Below are 6000 nucleotides of genomic sequence, written 5' to 3' on the forward strand. Positions count from 1 at the left end.
TTTGCAAAGAAATTGTCCGAATAATGCCAATGTAGCAGGGCCCCACTCTTGAAGAAGATGTATTGGTACTCTTAGGTTTTTTCGGTAAAGTCACGTAGGTAAAAAATATATAAATAATTAGATGCCTAATAATTATCATAATAATAAAAAATACCTACGTGACTTTACCGTTAAAAACCTAAGAGTATGAATCATTGCAGTCACGAAAGCGTCAAATCTAGAAAGATGTATTGGGTTTCTGGAGGGTCCTGAATTTCAATATTTGTCAAATTTCATCAACGAGCGCGGGTTGGCTCCGTGTGGCAGGAGACCGGAGTACTGTACCCATAGACACCCCACCATGCACGCACGCACACACACATACATACAAGTGGGGTGACACGGAATACTCCGCACAGATAGATTCAAGAAATACCCAGCGCATACGATCCCTGGGTTTAATTTTCCACGAAGCTCACGTTCCACCCTAAACCGCATCCACTGCACAAACCACGGAAGACGCGGATACCCGATGCCACAAATGGAAAATCAAAAACTCTTCGAGTGGTGGTGGTGCCACTGCGGTCATCCAGAATGGTGGACACCGTCTAACGACGACGCAATTGCCCCCATCCACGAACACGTAGGAGACATCGCGGCGATGGTGACACACCACTACTCCGCTACTGCCGACGCGTTAATCTGTCCATAATCAACGTTTTTTGGGTTTAGATCGCGTTATTTATAAATGTGTCGTAACCCTCCACCACCCGACACGGCCAATCAGTAAAAAAGTGTCACGTTGACAAAGGACAATTAGTTCACTGCTTTAGCCCACCGGTGTGTTGAAGCGTGAAACCACAACATTTACAATTTGAGTACGTTTATCTGGTTTGACCACGCGAATGTGAAATCTTCGTGCGTTGTTCCGCATGAACATCAGCAGCCGTACGAAAGAAAAGATTCAAAGGAACTCCATCCGTTCTGCTGCTGAGCACCTCGCAACCCCGAGCGCACGACGAAGCCTCTCGCATCCAAAGGCGACCCTCCACGAGGGCCTGCTTAGCACCCGAGGCGCGACGAGATTGGGGCGCAGTGCGGAGTGATTTGGTCATTGGCTTCATTTCTTTAACCATTACCTCCTCCCTGCGCCCTGACCCCTGTACCCCCCCCTCCCTCCAACCCCCACCCCCCCCCCCACACTCTCCCGCTCCCTAAGCCATCCCCAAAAAACAGGCGCCGATCGATCGGGAGGCCCGATATACTCTTCCTAGCGCCTGTCCATCGACCCAGTGCTTCGCGAGCTGAATTACATTAATCTTCCGCGGATACAGCGTGTGGATGGGAGGGTGCATTTAGATTAGAGTGTGAGGTTTGACGGGGTGGGGGGTGGGAGAGTAGGGGGGGGGGGTGTAGGGGTTGGTGGGGGAGGCTCTGGTCGTGGCGCAGGAACAAAGCCGGAGGGATGATGTTGGAACTTCCGAACTACGTCGGTTGTTGCGGTTTGCTTTGAGTTCCTGAACAACAAAAGTCAATCCAATGCGGTTCCTGAAGAAGCTCGCAGCGCGTGCGCACGAAACGTCGGGCAATCGCGCCGAGCGGCGGCGTTGGAACACCTTCGTTTTGTTTCGGTCAAGGAGGTCTCACCGAGTGTCAAAGGCTCTTGCTGGGATATTTGACCGATGCGATCCACGCGCTATCTCAGTGCAATTCCAAGCGCGCATCTCTCCACACTTTGCTTGGTGCACTTCTCAGTTTCTGTCCCGTCAAGTTTGTTGACGACCGTGTTCGTTCGTGACCCATATCCCGCAGGAGAAAGTTGATCTTGTTAAACCTCGTGAGGACTGCAGAGACGGCAAGAGGAGGTCTCATTTGCAAGCCTGACCTGGGACATGAGTCTGACAGTATGGGGGGGCGATGACTACTACTGCCATGCATGCAGCCATCCCAATTCAGTAATTTGTGGATAATATTCGAACTTTGCCAAATTTCTGGTCACCGCGGAATGTTGCTTTTCATTCATTAATCAGCTTCCAAAATGACACTCCACTCCAGTGTGCGACTGTGGCCATCCAGGACGGACCGTATGACGATGCAATGCCCGATCCACAAAAACGAAGGCGACACCACAGCGATGCCACTGTTCGGCTGCTCCTGATGCGGTTATCTGGGCTTGACCGCCTGGATGTGAAGATGTGGTTGTTGCTTTGAGTCTCCATCAGCCGTACGAAATAAGAATGAGAAGAATAAGAATAATACGAAATTTCGATTTAAAGCTTTCGTGACTGCAGGGATTCATCTTCTTGGTTCTTTCGGTAAAGTCACGTAGAATGGAAATAATAAAATAATAAAAATAAAACATAATAAAATAACTCTCACGACGTTTCCGCCACAACGCAAGCAGCCGTCCTCAGGTGGAGAACAGGTCTGTCGAGTCATTCAGACTCTGTCTCCTCGACAGACCTGTTCTCCACCCGAGGACGGCTGCTTGCGTTGTGGCCGAAACGTCGTGAGAATTTTTTTATTACGTTTTATTTTTATTATTTTATTATTTCCATTCTACGTGACTTTAGCGAAAGAACCAAGAAGAATAATACGAAGATCACGGATACCGGATGTGACAGTAGAAAATGGAACAAAAGCTTAAAAGTGCGCAGAGACAGGCTGCGAGGTGAACACGTGGCATCGCATCGAGAGACAGAGCGAGGGACACGTGGATTGGAGCACGAAGGCACGTCAGAGACGTCACAGTGGCCGATGAAAAACAAAAAGTGGGATTTGGGCGCATGCGACGCATCGTGATACACGTAAACAAAAAAACTAAACTATTTTATTTTATTTCGATTTAAAGCTTTCGTGACTGCAGGGATTCATCTTCTTGGTTCTTTCGGTAAAGTCATTGGAACCTCATTTGTCAGTAACAAAATATGATAATTGGTTTATTACCCTTTTATCTGGCAACAAAACTGACACGTTTTTACAAGGAGTCATGTTTGCATTAACCACAATACCTGCAGTCGGAATGCAAACAAAAAACATAACTCTGATAATGTATTATCATATTGTTATAATATTTTTTACTGGCAAATGAGGTTCCAATGGTGTAAATGCTTACTCCGAGCTCTCATACTCTGATGGTCTGTTGTCCTTGAGTTGTGCGCCTTTTGGCGTCATCTGGTCCAACACCATGTGAGACTAAGGAAAGCTGTCTCGGATGTGGACCAATCAACTTCAAGGACAGTGCATACATTATCAGAGTTATGTTTTTTGTTTGCATTCCGACCGCAGGTATTGTGGTCTATGCAAACATGACTCCTTGTAAAAAAGGTGTCAGTTTTGTTGCCAGATAAAAGGGTAAAAAAACAATTATCATATTTTATTTTACCAAGTAAGCCCCCACTGAGCTGTGTAGCCCTTTTTCAGAAGCGACCTGACCACAAATAATAGCTCAACGAAGTGGCTTGTCGTGTGGAAATTGAAAGCAGCCACATTCCATGAACGCGTGATGTTGATTCTAAATGTGGAGGGAAAAACCCGATGGACCCGCATAAAAATCCACGCGGACACGTGGAAAGAGACACACCGCAAACTCGAAATATACAAGCGGCAGGAACGGGATCGAACCAACGACCTCTTGCATATCAGGCGAGGTAGTTAACATCTCCTAGCCACCGTGGGGTCAATGGTCAGCTGTCGAGGCTAATGACAGAGCTACAGCCACAGGAGATAGCACGTCCACCAAAGGGACGAGTGGAGCGATTGAATCGGCTTTGCGGCGGTAAAAAAAAAAAACATTGGCTTCATACTCTTAGGTTTTTTCGGTAAAGTCACGTAGGTAAAAAATTAAATTAAAAGTTAATAAAAGTAATAATGGAAATAAAATAAAATAATAAATCACAGCTAAAATTACTGCATCAAGATGCAGTAATTTTAGCTGTGACGGTCCCACCTGATGACGGAGACTTGTGTTGCCTCCGAAACGTCGTGAATTTTTTATTTTATTTTATTTCCATTATTACTTTTATTAACTTTTAATTTTATTTTTTACCTACGTGACTTTATCGAAAAAAACCTAGGAGTATGAATCCTTGCAGTTCACGAAAGCTTCAAATCTATCATTAAAAACTTTGGCTTCGTCACACTTTGGGGTGCTCTGGAAGCCGCTTCACGTACTGATGAATCGGAATCTTTATTTCGACCGGAGGAATCCGATGAGCTATGAAGCTCTTTCTCACGTCCAGTAGACGACTGCTGCGCATGCCACCGGTAAGAGGGCTGGACAGGCTCACCACGAGAAATCAATTTCTATTAGCCACATACTTGAGACTAATTATCCGATTTCGATTCACTTCAAATTAGCCTCAAAGTGCAATTTGCTTATTTTAAGGCTCGAAAAGAAATTGCAATGAAAGCGAGGGGGGGTTCAGGGTGGGGAAGGATGGGGGGTGTAGAGGTGCGTGCGGTCTGTATTGTGGTTGGGAAACGTGATTGTTTGCACGTCTGTGTGTGGGGAGTGGTGGTGCAGCGGTTAGCGCGCTGCGCTACGAAATCGGCAACCCAACACCAGTGACGATTATTTGAACCGGCCCTGGGACTCCCCTAGGTCGACTCAGCTTCAAGTGAGGACGGGGTGTCAACATCGCCACTAGGGAGATAAAGGCGGTCGGGTGGGCGGACATGGCGCTGGCCACCCACCACCTCGTGTGCCGTGTCGCATTCATAGGTGCTCGCTAACAGCACTTGCCCCAGCAGTCTGTTACAGGCTATACGGAGGGGCTTTGTCTTTGTTGCGTAATGTTGTGATTGTGCTATGATCAGGGTGAGTGGATGACGGAGTGGATGATACAGTGGGCGGATGAGTGGATGGGTGGGTGAGCCGGTGTATGGGTGGGTGAGTGAGTGGGTGGATGGGTGGGTGAGCCGATGAATGGGTGGATGGGTGGATGAATGGGTGGGTGAGTGGATGGGTGGGTGAGTGAGTGGATTGGAGGGGGAATGGGTGGATGGGTTGGCGAGTGGGTGGATGGGCGGGTGAGTGGATGTGTGTGTGTGTGTACGGATGGGTGAGTGGGAGGGTGGGTTGGCGAGTGGGTGAGTGAGTGCATGGGTGAGTAGTTACTCGTGTTGGTGGGGGTGGTTCAGGTTGCTTGTCAGGACAAGCGAGCACAAGTTGCCCTCCCCGCACCCTCCCCGCCCTCTCCCCCACCCGTAGGGACCTCCCCCCACCTCCCCGTACCCCCCCCAAATCGCCCTGCCTGTCAGCTGTCATCGCTCCGTCCTCGCAGCTGTCTCGGAGGGAAACCGCGTGCACCTGGACACCCCATGCGTCTCTCGCACACCCAGACAGACACTCACCACACAGAGACAAAGATCTCCCGGAGGGCCTGTATCAGACTGTTGGGGCAAGTGCTGTTAGCGAGCACCTATGATTGCCGGCACCGCACATGAAGGGGTGGGTGATCAGCACCACGCCCGGCCGCCTTTGTTTCCCCGGAGGGGAGGCCCATGACCGGTTCAAATCTTCACGACCGCTACGCTACCGCACCCCACAAACAAACACAGACGACCAGGGAGCCGTACAGATGGACAGAGGACAAAGCACCGATGAGTGAATGGATGGCAGCTACAGGGAAGGACGGCCAGACAGACCGACGCAGACACAATGTCAGGCAGACAGAACACGAGACACACTCGATAGACACACACATACATTAGAGACACACTTGATATACGGGCAGGCGGACATGCAGGGAGAGGCTGGACTAAATCGATAGACTGACAGACCCAGACAGATACGAGAGGGCAGAGTGACACACGGAGAGAGTTGAAGCGACTGAGGCAGACGAACAGAGACGCCCCGAGACAGACGGGCGGACAGAAAGAAAGAGCCACAGAGAGAGAGACATCAGCCCCGTCTTGATTAGCGATCATTAAGCAAACAAGACCCGACGTACACGCAAGGAAATGACTCGTGCACCAACTCACCTATGCGCTCAATAAATAAATCCAACCCATCAGCCG

Source organism: Lampetra fluviatilis, chromosome 41 (genome assembly GCF_964198595.1).
Source record: "Lampetra fluviatilis chromosome 41, kcLamFluv1.1, whole genome shotgun sequence".
NCBI classification, from domain to species: domain Eukaryota; kingdom Metazoa; phylum Chordata; class Hyperoartia; order Petromyzontiformes; family Petromyzontidae; genus Lampetra; species Lampetra fluviatilis.